This window comes from Onychostruthus taczanowskii, unplaced genomic scaffold, assembly GCF_017590055.1.
Source record: "Onychostruthus taczanowskii isolate IOZ18803 unplaced genomic scaffold, ASM1759005v1 scaffold16, whole genome shotgun sequence".
Taxonomy (NCBI): Eukaryota; Metazoa; Chordata; class Aves; order Passeriformes; family Passeridae; genus Onychostruthus; species Onychostruthus taczanowskii.
In genome coordinates, this window is record NW_024498795.1 from 1543662 (window position 1) to 1559709 (window position 16048).

At 36.8% G+C, this 16048-nt stretch overlaps 1 protein-coding gene across 1 annotated transcript in view; it reads right to left on the bottom strand.

The window, feature by feature from the left end:
• Positions 1–16048, bottom strand: part of DOK6 (docking protein 6) — a 239576-nt gene that overhangs the window by 69514 nt on the left and 154014 nt on the right. The window lies entirely within an intron of this gene.

The following is a 16048-nucleotide window of genomic DNA, read 5'->3' on the forward strand; positions in this document are numbered from 1 at the left end:
CCTGCTCCAAAATGGGATCCCTCCCTCAGGAGACAGCCCTCCATGACCTTATGCTACGTAAGTCTGTCCCACAGGCTGCAGTCTTTCACAAACTGCTCTGGCATAGATACCTTCCAGAGGGTTGTCCTTCAGGAACAGACTGCTCCAATGTGGTCCCCAAAGGTCCTTCTAGCCAATGTGTTCCAGCATGGTCTCCTCTTTTCATAAGCCCACAGGTCCCTGTCAAGAGCCTACTCCAGTCCAGGTTTCCCACAGGGTCACAGCCTCCTTTGGCATCTACCTGCTCCACTGTGGGATCCTCCATGGGCTGCAGGTGGATCTCTGCTCCACCATGGACTTCTACAGACAGCAGAGGCACAGCTGCCTCACCGCAGTCTGCACCACTGCAGGTGAATCCCAGCTCCAGCTCCCGCCCTGCCCCTCTTTCCCCACTGCCTTTGGTGTCTGCAGGGCTGTATCCCACATATTTTGACTCCTGTCTCTGGCTGCAGTTGCTGTTCTTCAGGGTTTCTTTCCCTGCTTCACAAATACATTATCCCAGAGGGCTACCACTGACAGTGATGGGCTTGGCCTTGGCCAGCAGCAGGTCTGCCTCGGAACTGCCTGGCACTGGCTCTGTCAGATACGGGGGGAAGCTTCGGGCTTCATAGCCACCTCCATAGCCCCCTTGCTACCAAAGCCTTGCCACACAAACCCAATACACCCAACACCCAAGACATTACTCCTAACTACTGGAAGCTATACTCTGGAGTCTAAGAAGTAGAATCCAAATACTTTACCATAACTACATTTTTTGTCTCTTTCTACTTTATGGATTACTTTCATAAAATATGACATAGATATTTTGATGGGGGCAACTGAACCATGCTGTTTGTGCTTCCATCACTTCTAAGTAAGAAATATTCTAAGTTGCACATGCAAATTACCTTCTTGCTTTAGTATTCAGTTCATATTATTTAAGAAATCAGTGCATGTAATTAATGCATTTAAAAATATACAAAACAACCCACTTTATGGAGACTTTTGACACCGCAACATTTTCTTTAAAGAAAAAGTCACATTTATTAAAAACAAAGGGAGGATAATAAAGCCAATTGTTGACATGTTCTTAAATACACAATATATTTGCACTTTTCACAGTTTATGTAATAGAGCAGACATGAAAATGCTGTCAGATAATTAGCTCTGTTAATTTGAACAGCTCAGATTTTGTTGGTAATGATGAAATACTATTTAACACTATTAATTAATACTGTCTTTCTACTGGACAAACATCTATTCTTACCAGCAAAGCAAGAGCTCATATATTACTATTATTTTAGTACAGAAGGAGCAGTTATTGCTGGCTGTACAACACACTAATGTAAAACACTGGTCTGATAAAGAGGTTGCAAAGATTACCATAAGCTAAATTTGTCTGACTAAATCTTTTCACTCATCATGGTTTGACTATTATTTTTCATCTCCCTTTTGAATGAGAAAGATACAAGTTCCAAGTGCTGGAATCTGGGATCATATGCAAGTACAGATATTTCTACAGGACTTCTGCAATCCTGTTAAGAGCTATTATTTCCCAACAAAGACAAACATCCTATAACAATAGTGTTCAGTTTCTTTCTGTGTCTTTAGGAGCAGTACACAGGGGAAACAGCATTTAATCAACATGAATACTGTTGACTTTGACAAATATAAAGTGTTAAATATAAAACCCAAATAAGGTCATTACTGGTTAAAATAAATGATAGTGTAATAGTACAGGGGCCCTGTGGCAGCACATCACTACTTGCTATAAGAAAAGCAATAAAACTTAGTGACCCAAGATCTTTATTTTCTCTTTTTTTTTTTTTTTTTGGAGCCCTGCAGGACTGTTATCTTCAGGACTGTTCCTCGCCCAGGGTGTTGGGGATGGAAATTCTGTCAGATGATACTCCCTAGAGTCTGCATTAATTCCAAACACAATGAGATATAATTCTGAAGTTAACTCAATCCTCTCTCAGGAAGGAACTGTATTTTTAAGAAGACATTTGCCAGGTAACAGATGTTAGAACAGTAACAGCCAAGGATTAAATTTGCATAGGTGTATCTGTTAATTTTATTTCATCTTTGAGAAACTTGAGATATTTAGAAGCTGTGACCCTGCACATAATATTTGGAATACCTGATGATGCTCAGCTTAAAGTTAAAAAGGGTAGTTATCTCCAACTTCTCCCATTTTGTGACCCTGGGATTCCAATTCTGTAATAATCCCCAGTTTTGCACCTGCACATACCTATAAGTAGGATACCAATAACTTAACATTTGAAATAATCTACAAGTGCATTTGTTCTATAATGTCTCACTGACCTTTCATCTGTGGATTGAGTGGTATTGGAAACAAACTGTGCCTTCCGTGATGCAGGCAGATGCTGTGTTTGTGCCATTTTATTTTGACAGCTAGCATGTAAAGTAGGTATTTACTGATCAAAGTATATCGACATAAGGAGAGAAAGAAAAATTTCTGGAGGGCTGAACAGGAATGGACTAATGCAATTAATGTTTTTGATTGATGAATAATAGCAGAGAAATAGAAGTCAAAATTATGAAGGAACTAATACAGAGCCACGTTTAGAGCCATAGAAACAGGGGAAAAAAGGTGAAGTAGTCATAGGCATAATTTTAACATGCATCCAAAACATCAATTTTCCCAGTTTATAAAGAATGAATGCTGAATTCTCTCATTTCAAAAGTGGGACACAAAAAGTGTGAAGAAATGATGAAAGAAGCACCCTGAGCATTCTATGTTGAGTTTATTTAGTACTTCAAAGTAAGCATTTCAAGTGTTCCTCCCACAACTTCCCCATTTAAATGCACCATCAAGAGACATTTTGGCCATTAAAGCATTTATGGTCAGCCATTTCTCTGAAGCTTTCAGCACGTTGTGATTTTATTGTGGTGGGGATTTTAGCACTGTTGTCCTCTCTCAATGTCAGTCCACCTTCAAGGTATGAAAGATACTGCTTTGACCATTGTGGCCATTGAGGAATTTTCAGAAAGTCATATGCAAATATTATGGGCACACACGGCCATCCACTCACCATGCTATGTACACACTAATGAGTAACTACTCATGAGTAATTGACATATGCTAATGACATCCAAGGACTCATCAACACTAATCTCAGAAATGGTATGTTGTCAACTCCAACAGCAGCAACCCCAGGGGTAGGCAATAGCAACAGATATGAGACAAGGCAGGGATTTGGTTAAAAAAACCCAAAGCTGTATCTGTCAGCCACTGAATTAGAACTGAAGATCTTGGCTGAAGGCCATGGTTCTGGCCTGAACTTTAGCTAGACATGTACGCTGACACCAGTGGTCAAATAATGCCTTCAGTGGTAAACTGAGTGTGCAATAACATCAAAAAGTAATCACAGAAAATGTACAACCCCCACCACAAGCACTAAAAATTCACTGAACTTGCACCAACTTGCTATGTGTGGTATTTAATTTAGTGAGGAAACATGACTTCACTCCCACTTGCTTTAACTTTTCCTCTTTGACACAAGCCAGGCAGAAGTGAAGTAGACAGATTTTCCCTGTTCTCTCAATTGCAAACAGCAGCAATTCTGTTATGGATCAAACAACTCCCACTGCATTCACCTGGCATCTCTGACTCCAAGTTTGATTGTGTATAAGACATTCTTGTGCTAGTCCTTTCCAGTGGAAAAAAACTCTTTGTACGGTTTTCTCATTAGCCTGATAGCTAAAATAAATTTTAGTTTGTGTTCAGGTAAGTGGCAGCATGATAACATCTTGAGAATCCTCAAAATATTTCATATCCTCAAAATAGTTACATAAAATTTCATTCCACAAAAACAGGGACTTCTTAGAATTACCCAGCTAAGTGGCAAGGAAAAGGTGTAAGTGGATAAAACAGGCGTAGAAACAGAGAAATGGAAGAAGATAGTCCTGCAAAAGAAAATCATCCCAAATTGTTACATAGCTTAGATCATACTGGAAAATAACAGGAAAAGAGTATAAAAGGATGAAAAAAAAAAAGCAGAAAGCATTATTTACAGTTTATAGTTACATACTTGGGCTCCCTACATATTTTCCTATAGAAGCACATATAATATCTCCTGTCTAAAACGTAATGGGATGCAATGGCCATTTTCTGATGTTTTGATAAATGTTCATTTCCACATGATTAATATCAATCAGTTATTCTGATTAGATCCTTTTTGTTGAGTATCTACTAGAAGTTCTGTGTGAAATTACTGATGCTGTATTGGCTAAAGACACATTTTATGCTATCTTTAGTGAGGATTTTGTTTAAACTGAAGAGGTTTAAGCAAGAATAGCGAGAACTGTGGTCATTGTGTTCACATGCTACCATTTAATATACCCTCAGACCAGTTCTGCAGAGCACTGAGATACTATTAATTGACAAGAAATGCACCTTAACAAGTCTGTCAGAAAAGGGGGAAAACAAATTTGGGATAGTATAATCTAAAAGGATGAAATCCATCTTGTCTAATGCACAAAATTTTTAAGCACAGCATGCCTGCTCTCTGCCCAGGGAACCTGGGGCATTGTTTGAAAGCAAAATGAAAAAAGCAATCATCCTCTGCTGTGAAAAAAAAAATAGTAACAAGCTTCTTTTACACTGGAGTTTACTTGTCTAGTTCAATATTCCAGAGTTTAGGCTTCTACTGCTCTACACCGATTTAGCAATACTTTTATAAGAAATTTATAACATGGAACTGCTCAGAACACTGCATTGTGCCAATCCCTTCTGTCTATGATTCTGTATGCCAGGTTTAAAAACCTGATGCACTATAGATGCAATACCTACTGCTTCACCAAAAAACTTTGTATATACAGTTACCCAAACAGAAATCAGTATTAGGGGCAAAAGACAAGGGGTAAAAATCCCTGATGTGCAGAATGATACATAATGTATATTCCTTGTTCTTATGTAGCAAAAGGTGACCTTGCCTTTCCCAGACACCTGCACATAAAAGCTAGGGCATGTTTGTGGCTATTCCACATATGCCATTAAAACAACTTTGAATATCCTTGTAACACTGGAAAATTATTTTACAGAATTTCCACATTTTGTCAACCTGGAACATTTGTATTATAGGTATTCTTTATATCATAGACATAATCTTAGTCTCCAGATGAATGCTAATATACATTTTCATTTCTGTATATTGTTATTTCTGCTTTTATTACACTGATGGTCCCTTTTACCAGCTTTTGACACTACTTCCACGTGCACAGAACACTTTTTCTTGGCTGTCCTCCATTTCATCTGTGCTTCTAAAGCTGAGAGCTAATCATACTTTTTGTTTTTTTTCCCTTCCTCTCTGAGAAATTGGTCTCATGGGCCCTAAAGAAGCATCTGGTAAAAAGGGCAAAGTACCTGTGAAATGAAGTATTTGAGGTTGTTTTGTCAACATCTACTAATGACGAAAACTTATCCTGGATGTGCTTACTTTTGCTCATATCTTTCCACTTTCTGATTAGATACTTCTCCTTAAATGATACACATTTCCAAACCCAGTTGCTGTCTGGATTTTTTTTTAGGAAGTCTCTCCCTATCAAGTTCTGTCTTACCAACCCATTTTTATTTAATTACCACACTCCTATTTCCTATTCCACGTGCTTAGCCCATTCTGTTGTGCCACCCCCATAAACTTTCCCTTCCATTTTCACCAATGTTTTCCGTTTCTCTTAGTCCCAGCAAGCTGGTCCACTGCCTGTTTTATGCTGCAAACCAGCTTCAGCACACTCCTGCCCAGATCCACTTCAGAGGTTGGTTTGGAATGTTGCTGTTGCTCTTTGTTCTCTGGTGGCAGTGGCAGCGCTCTTAGATGAGCAGAGATACACATAATCCAGCCTTCCTATCATTAAACAAAGGCTTGGCACCCTCATCTGAAAGAACTTCAGGGTTTTCCACTGAATCGTCCCCAAGACTATATAGTTTTCTGCCCTTTATCCCATTCCTGACCCTAAATGATACTTATGGTAAGAGTTTCAAATGTATTTGAGTTTTTAAGCATTGCATACTAATAAATGCAATAAGTGATGGTAATTTCTATTTATCTTTATAATCAACCTGATGAAATTCCAGCTATTTCAGGTAAATAAAATCCCTTCTGTCATTCATCTCAAAATGCTGTTTTCAGAAAATGTATCTGGAACCATTTAAACTATCATTTTAAAGAGGGGTTATTTTTCAAGTTGGACAGAGAATTATTAAAAAAACCAGTAAGGAAATGTGAAAATCTGCTGAGATATACTGGTTCAAGCAAGCCATGCGAATACAATGTTATATTTGACTTTTTGGCCACTGACAGGATAATCAAGTAGATGAAAGATTACAGTGAATTATAGCACTGACTGAGTTTTCTTCCAAAAAGTCAGAAAGATCAAACGATGTTTGGAGCAGCTGAGATTGAGAGATTCCATTAGATGCTACTTCTCCCTCCCCTCTTTCTAATAAGATGGAAGCTTTTTAGAAAATATGTGACAAATGACCACTCACAGCAGAAATAAATCACACACCACAGAGTACAGCATTATTAATAGTGCAATAATAGTAATAACTTACTGTGATAGCAAAGAAGTACCATTAAGAGGGACACAGCAGCTAATAGCATTTCCTCTACAGGGGCTAAGGGGCAAACCTTCCTTTGGTACCTTATAAATAAGTGGAAGATTAAAGGAGCCAGTGGGACCAAACAGCCTGATTTTTCCAGAATGCTACTGAATAGGCACTGCCTGTAAAGTGCTCTCCATCTCCCTTATGTGACAATATTTTAATATTTCTTTAGTTAATTTAAATTAGAGTGAGAGGACATTTAGTTGCAATAAAACACTTGAGGGGGGTATAAAATATGGTAATGCTAGGAGGGCTGTGACATGGTTTTCAATTATTAGCCTTGTTTTCTCCTCAGCGAAGTGCTGTGTGAAAAAATACCTTGAAATTTAGCACATGGATTTGTATTCAGGCACTATGTAAAAAATTAAACAATTAATCATGAATGGTCAATTGGATAATTCTTTCAGGTCTTCATATTTAGTTATATACATATTTTGGGAAGAAAACATTTATATTACTTTACACATGTTATTAAGATATTTCTCTGTGTGTGTGTGTGTGTATTTGTCTTAGTAGTAAAAGGTCACAAAAAGTAACTTGGATTTCACTAATGGTGTAGCTGTTGGGAAGTTGTGAAGAATATATATTATCAGAATTATTTACCATGTTTTAAATGTTTTAACAGAAACATCCTAGTTATTCACCAGTTCAAGAAAATTTTCTGGTTTGCAAACTAATGTTGTCTCAATTTGTGTTTTTTTCATTATTATTGTCTTGGTATTAATTATCAATAGCTTTTTATGAAAGAGCAGATTTTTTCTAATCAATGACATAATGAATGAAATTGATAATTAATTAATCAATATATGGAAATATTATTTTAATGATTATTGATTGGTTTTGAAAGCAAAAAATGTAAGCAAACCTGCACCGATTTAAAAAAAAAAAGTTAGTAACCTCCACAGTTACTGATACATTCCAACGCAGCCTTGGGTGCCATGAGATCACATATACCATAAGTATGTTGGGAAATGTGTGTATATATAACTTACATACATATAAAGCTCTTGTTAAGGACATTCAACTTGCTAATGAAAAGTTAGCACACAGCTACTGAAAAAAAGAATCACCATGGAAATTTCTAAGCTAGAATTTCTGCTTTTGCACAATTACTATGTCCAGAACACAGAAGTATTTCTGGAACTGCTATCCATCTGTGACTGACAGTAATGGCCAAAAACACTCTACTGACCTCTTTTGGAAGTAAAGAAGTTACTGGGTACCCACATTTTCCAGAAATGCATCTTAATAAAGCAAAACAAAAAGATGCCAGTAGGTATTTTATAGAATAATAGAATATGCTGAGTTGGGAGGGATCCATCAGGATCATAGAGTCCATCTCCTGGCCCTGCACAGGACTCACCATGTGCCTGAGAGCAGTATCCAAACTCTTGAACTCTGTCAGCTTAGCGCTGTGACCACTTCCCCGGGGAGCCTGTTCCAGCACCCTCAAAGTGAAAATCCTTTTCCTGATATCTAACCTAATCCTCTCCTGAATCAGTTTCATCCTGTTTCTTTTGTCACTGGTCGTGAGAGTGAAGAGATCAGCACCTGTCGCTTCCCTTCCCATTGTGAGGACGTTGAAGACTGCAAGGAGGTCTCCCTTCACTTTCCTCTAAGGCTGAACAGACCAAGTGGCCTCAGCTGCTACTTATAAGTGAGTTTATTATTTCTGAGAACAATGAATAAACACTGCCTGAAAAAACAAGAGGAACCAGGCAGATATTAGGCAAAACCTTCCAAAACCAGCCTGCTAAAGCAGCTTTCTCAGTTCAAGAGTAGTGAACAGCAGTCAAGATATACTCAACATGATTTCATTGTAATGAAGACTCAAGCCTGAGAGAAGAATAAAACTTCCATTGCAATTGCTTTTGTATCTGACATACAAGAGAAAATTGTTCAACACTAAAATGACCTTTGGAATAAACCTACATGCCAGCAGAGGAACCAGAGTTCCTGACAACCAATGAAGGCCACAAATGTATAAAACTGTGTCCCTTAATGCTTCTCCAATGTTCCACGTGTGCTCGCTGTGCATGTGCAAGCACGGGTTTGCACGGGGTCCTGCATATTCATGAACAAGGCTCTTTTGTTGTGCAAATTCCAACTTTTGCATTTTGATTACTTCCTTCTATGTTTGTACAGTACACAGCCCTAGCATAATGGATATTTCAAACCTCCTCCTCAACTGATGATCCTACATTCATAAGCTTTGGAGAAAAGAAGGATTTATTTGTGCTTAGCATTCTTGCTGGCTACATGGTTCTCCGTGCAAAATCCTTCTGGATTGCCCTTTGTGAAGCATTTAACACTCTTCCACTGTCTGTATAGACAATTAGGTGTCAAGTTTCAGCATTTTTAATTAGCTCATGCAAATAGCCTTGCTGGGGGAGAGTTGCAACAGTATTTCAGTGCTAAAACAGACACTTTTATTGTAAATGGTATCTATATATTAAATGAAGAACATTGCAAAATCTATTAGTATTTTGTATTTAAAAGCTTTGTTTTGACATACTTTTTTTTTTTTTTTTTTTTTTTTTTGACTAAATTGTTTTGGGTTTCAAATCTGAGTTATTTTTGCCCTCCTGTATTTTCTGGTAAGAAGTTAAGGGTTATTATGCCTCTTGGAGATAAAAGGACCTGCTGCTGGGATGTTTCAAGTTATCCAGACCTGCCATATGAGATTAATTATTGCTGTTGCTTACTGTGTAATTCAAAGGTTAAAATGCAGAGTCGAAACAATAAATTAATCCTAATGTGATTAAGAATGTATGAATTATTTTGTCTGCTTCTTCTGCACTCATACATTACACAGCAATAACCTTGTTAGCTATATTCAGCTTCAGGAATATTAATTCAACAATGCATGCCTACAGGACAGCATAGGTATGAAAAAGAGACTATTAGAATATGGTAAGTAAATAAATCTTTTGGGCTCACACATGGATGTAGAACCTCTTGAAAGCTAAATGGTGGCTGGTCTCAAAATATTTTCAAACAAGCCCTAATTCGACTGTGATATGAAGGGAGAAAGCAAATTAGGGAGAAAGGTACAACTCATGTTATGCCAAGATCATAGGAGGAACTTAACATGCTATCTGCTAATACTCTAGTCAAACACAACACCATTCTTATTGATTCCATTAAGAAGTTTTGCAGCATTTGAAATAAACAAATGATATTGGACAGCTGGTGATGAGTTGACAACTCACACTGATCCCTCTGTGATCTGTAAATATAACCCACTTCTACAGACACCTCAGAGATGATGGCTTTCCTTCTGAGATGCATATCTGCTGTGTTCACTGGACAAACTTTGGGTGATTGTTTTTCTAACTGCATGTCTTTCATACAGTACAACTTCATAAGGAAATTGCTTGGGCAGTGCTGAATTTAATTAGCTAGTGATGTGCTCATTGCTATCAATTTAGTATTTATAAATTTATTTATTATTATGCTACACAATGTAATCTATGAAGCTTGGTGCTCTGTCCTAAGAGTCGCTGACTTTTCAATCTACATCTGTTAAAATTAAAAAAGGGAATTCTCTCAATATAGTTCTTTTTAGGATGCTATTGTTTTTCTCATAAAAATTAGCTTTCACAGTGAAGTGAAATGGCTCAGGCATTCTTTGTCAGCTGGAGAAAATCTTTTGTAGGTTTGTATATCATGAGCAAATTTTCAATAAAAGGGTTTCGAAAAAGCAGAATGCTTTAGAAGGGACAATGCAATCCTTTCTTCTCTCTGCTTCCCATGGTCAATTATATGATGAAGAATTTCATTGCTATGTGAGTTTTGGTGGAACTTGCTCTGACTTATCAATGCTAGAGCAGTCCGAGAGGAGCCTTGGCAGGGAGAAAATGCAATGAGCACTTTATAAATCACTTACAATGAGCTATATTAGCATCTGGTAGTAAAACAGTTCTTAGATTAGGTACCATGATCAAAACCAGAGTAAGAGTCCTGTAGATGAGTTAAACACTCAACTCCTTTTTAAGTAGCATTTAAGTGAATAAAATGACTAACATAGAACTTATTCCAGGTCAGGAATTTGGCAAGAGACAAACTGAGAGCTGGAACGGAAAAAAGTAGGAATGGAACTACAATTACAACATATTACAGTATAACCTTGGCACTGCTAAGTAACAGGAACTAATGAAACCTTTTCAGTACTAAGAAATGCCACTTTCTCTAAAATTAGAGCTGTGTCATTACTGAGAAAAAAAGCCATGGTAGGATACATAAAAGAGGTTAATGTTTCTTTTTCAAGAAAGTTTTTTATTTTCAGATTTTAGAGATATATGCCACTTGTGGAAAGGATATGAGAAAGAAGTGAAGGGACCATGAGGAAACATAAAACCACAGAAAATTTATATCATGGGTAATTTGGCTTTTTGAAAATATCACAAAGGTGTAAAAGAAGGAAAAGATCATAGCAAACTTAACTATTTAAAGTCTGGGATACTGAGAGCTCTGAGCTAAGGTTTATGTGAAATGATAAATTATCTACTGAAGCTGCACAAGTGCTCATACTGCTGCTCAAACCAAAATGACTCACAAATTCTATCACAAGCTTATGATTTTTAATGATATTTAGAATGATTTAAAATACATGATTTATAATTCTATCATAAACCCAGGATAGATAAACTTAATCCACTATTTAGATAATCCACCAGCAATCAGGAATTGCAGGCTTGTCTTCAGGGAGGTTCAGACATGTACAACAGTGTATGAAGTCCCATGACAGCAGTCTCACAAGACACATGCATAAGGGGCCTCCTCCCACATAAGGAAAAAAGAGCATGTTCCCTGTGACTGAGATTTAAGGGTTAATTGACTAATACATTTCATATTAAAACCAAAAACCACCACAGAGGACTGACAGACAAATGAAACATTTCAGTCAGATGTAGTGCCTGAAGCAAACAGTGAACTCTCTGCTTCAGATAACCCTAGCATCTGTGTATGTACCACAGAGAAAATGAATATATCAGTCTTGGGAAAAAAAAATCTGAGAAATTCTCATGTCACCACTGTGTAATGCTTGAGCTTAATATTTTTCTTAACCAAAGAAACAGATTCCAGATCTTAGAAGTGATAGAGAAGACCATATTTCATTAAATTTTCTCAGATGAACAAAAAATAGTAAATCAAAGGCAAATGAAGGAAAAGTTTAGTGTGGTTCAATGAGTTTCTTTGAATACACAGCATGAATTACTTGGAAATACTTGAAATTGTTTAAATTTCAACATCTCGTCTACAAAGTAAAAGAAAATCTATTTCAGAAAGAAAGAGTATGTAATAGATTTGTGGCTCCTTCTCTCAGAAATCCAAGAAAAAACTTCTACCTCAAAGTCTCTGCTGGAAACTCACAAAATTTGACAAATTTTGGCTGGAGCTTCCACAGCTCATCTCCTCATTTTCTCACCATGTTTAACTTGACTTCAGCTTTTTCTTTTTTTTATACTTCTGGCCAGTTAATACACTTGACCAGACAGCTTCCATACATAGAAAATAATGTAAAAGACAAAATTACAGTAAAGTGAAAGAAAAAACATTTCAAAATGAACAAGGAGTCCATATGTGCTTAATTTTCTCTGTGTCTCAATTTTGAATTTTTAGGAGTCTCCTCTTATGGTCCTAAAAAGATGCCTCAGACAGTTGTTTTGCTAAAAGCAAAGCTTGGACAATTGCCTTTTGTAGTTACCAGAGAGTGGAATTTAAACATTGTTTATGGTCTTTACTATGGTAAGGACTTTTTTTTTTTTTTTTTTTTTTTTTTTTTTTTTTTTTTTTTAGTGGTGATTGGTTGACAACATCAGCAAAATGAATCCTGTAACTTGGACAAGAGACTGAAAAAGATGTCTTCACACCTGATCAGGACGATGAAATGTCTCACCTGTAGCTGTTTTACTACTTTTCTGGCCCGTTTCTTAAATTGCATGTACTTAATGCAATCCCCTGCAAATTAAGAGCAACTTCATCTGGACAGTTAGGGTGGGCAGCTCCGTAAGGACACACCTCCTGTTTCAGAGGCTTAAAATCAGAGACAGTCAAAGACTAATTTAGCCCATGTATATGGAGCAGCACTTCCAAAAGTTTGAAGAGAAGTAAGTGCCCCCATGCAGGTCAACTCCATAGTGCCTCCAATGTATCCAATATTCAAAAAAGGAGAATGAGGTGTCTGAAAACATTATATACATACATAAGCTAAGGAAATCCTGTGAATCATTGATGATTAAACATTGAAACTCCTGTTGTGGTTTATTCTTGGCTGTCAACAAAGTATCACACAACCATTTTCTCACTCCCCCACTGGGATGGGGGAGAGAATCATCAGGGTAAAAGTGAGGAAAGACATTGGAAGAGGTATAGTAAAAGCCTTGTGCACATGCAAAATGTCACAAGGAATTAATTCACCACTTCCCATGGGCAGACAGGAACCATTCCCAGGAAAACTCTCAACCACACAAAACAATGACTTGGGAAAACAAACGCCATCACTCCAAATGTCTCCCCCATTCCTTCTCCTTTCCCCTGCTTTGTACACTCAGCACGATGCCATATGGTATAGGATTGTCCCTTTGGTCACTTGGGTCAGCTGTCCCAGCTGTGTCCCCTCCCAACTCCTTGTGCACCCCCAGCCTGTTAGCTGGTGGGGCGGAATGAGGATCAGAAAAGTACTTAACTCTGTGCAAACTCTGCTCAAACTCTACTCAACAATAACTGAAACATCCCTGGGTTACTAACCTGTGCCCAGCACAAATCCCAAACTCAGCCCTATACCAGCTGCTGTGAAAAAAGTAACCCTTCCAAAACCAGCACAACTCCCAGATCCAGAACAAGACTGATTAGTAGGAAAGCCTAGATGTTAAAAACATTAAAGCTATGCTCTACCTTATGTGCATGTGCTCTGATCCATTTACTGTGTTAGATAAACAGCATTAATCCACACAAAACTATTGTAGTGCCTAATGGAGTTGTGAATGACTGCTTTCTGATAGGTGAAGAGATTTCATGGGATTAGCCCTAATCAGGTACTTTAGGTAATGAGAATCTCTCCATCCAGCATTGAACAAAGCCACACAAAATGGTTCTTTCCCCATATCTCAGCAGGGTTTGGATAGACAAAAACACAGATTAAGGTAAGTCTGAGCAAGGAATACTTACTTTCATTGGTTCAATAAATAATTAAAAAAATAAGGACAAGTCTAACTTCATAGATAGTGCAAAGGCACATTTACTCCAATTCAGTGCAAAGCTAAACAGAAAAATCTGGCAGATTAAAATAATCTGAGTTAATTCCTCCCATATTTTAGACATTCTTCAAATTGCGCAGTTGAACAGTTCAGTTTTATACATCCAAGTTCATATTCCATTTAAATGAAAATCAATATATTTATTAAAAGATAAATTTGTAAAAAAGCTTAATTCTGATCAATTTATTTAACACAGTATCTCTTTGTGAATATGTCAATTTATGTTATTGAAGGGATTTATTTTTTTAAACAGAGTAATATCAAAACTCAGGATGTAATATAAATATATAAAACTGAGCTTCAAATGTTCATGCAAACCACATACACATCTACTGGATATCTGCTAAAACACACTAAAACATAATAACCTATTCAAAAATATTTCCTTTAAAGCAATTGCCTACATTTAATATTTAAGCCTTAGGGAAAAATTAAAGCAACAACACTTTTACTGCATAACATTCTCATAAAACATGGATGAGTGCTTCACTTCTGATAAAACAACATGCATCAGGAATTTATTGTATTAAGGTACTAGCAGATCAGGGGACAAAGAAAATAATGTTGAGAAAGATGAGAAAGATGATTTGTTGATTAAAAAATAAAATAAAACCCCAAGCAAATCAACAACAGATTTTAAAATGAGTGCTATTATTGCCCTATATAGCCTTCAGATGTTATTGAAGATAAAAACTTTTCTCTAGCCCTATTTTTTACCTCTATGCATTTTCAAATCAGATAGATAAAGTACTCCCAAGCAAGCAAAAAGGGAGGAATCAGATCAAAGACAATAAAGCATGACAGATAAAGGCAGAGCTATCTCATAATAATAAAACACAGGAAAACAATCCACTTTTCATCAGGTCATATGGTTCATGGGCTGTAGGAGCAGATGATATTCAGATACTAGCATAGAATTATAATACTGTAGGAGGCTTGAAATGGAATTAAAATACTGTAGGAGGCTTGAAATGCTAATTCATGCTAAAATTGTATATCTGAATAAGCCCCTCAGCTTAATCATTGAAATCAAGTTGAAACATGGGTCAACTTTTGCTATTTAAAAAAAAATAAATGAAAAACTCCAGTGATGTCTTCATGTGAACTCATCACAGAAAACTAACACAGAATCAAAATGGTCTTGTGACAGCATTCTGGATATACTAATTACTGGTAAAATGGTAACTCTCAGCTATAGAAATGGCAGAGGAATTTTGGCCACTATCCCCTTAGACAGTAGGGTCCATACGATCCATAGTTTTGTTTCTGATCTCAAACTACTTTTGTGAATATTTGTTAATCGTATTGAAAAAGTAAACATAAAAAGATTTTTTTAACAAGACAGTGGTCTAACCTAAGAGTGTAGAGATACCTGTAATTTCACAGATTGTTTCAGAAAATTCAGGCTCCTCATAAAGGAGTATGATGACCCACAAAAAAACCCAAACCAAACCATAAAAAAATAGTCTAGAACCATAAAATACAAGTTGAAACACCACCAGAGGGAGAGTTAAACGCAGAATTATTTTTGTGCAGAAATGCAGAAAAGGTAGTGAACCTAATGGCAAGATATGAAACGCATTAAAGAGAGACAAAACAGAGTTCTATGGAAATTTAAAACTGATCTGAGGATGGAAATGGCAATGAGGATTAAAGCTGCAGGCAGGAAAATGAGCTAGCCTTTATATCAGTTCACAGTGTTCTCTGTATTCCTGATTGTAATTATACTCTAGGGTGGCAATCAGTCATCAGGAACATCCAAAAAGAGTAATATCCACAGTAATGGAAGTTATTCCATTCATACTTGTGTGATGAGCCATTTCCATGATCCAGAATTAATTTCTTCTACATCAAAAGTACTCAAATCATACCACACTAGTGTTTAAGCACAGTGAGACTCATAAACCTTAAGAATGACATTTCAATCACAGTTAAATAAAAGTCAGAGGGAGCTTAAGCTCATTTTTAATATGAGACATATTAACATTTATTTCAAACACTGGCCTGGATATATTGAAAAGTAATATTCAGCAAAGGGAAGTCTTTGGAGAGGCCATGTGTTCTGTCTTGCTTTATAAGGAGAGGCATATCTAACTTATCAGACTGCTTATTAAAAAAAAAAAACAACATTGTTCAT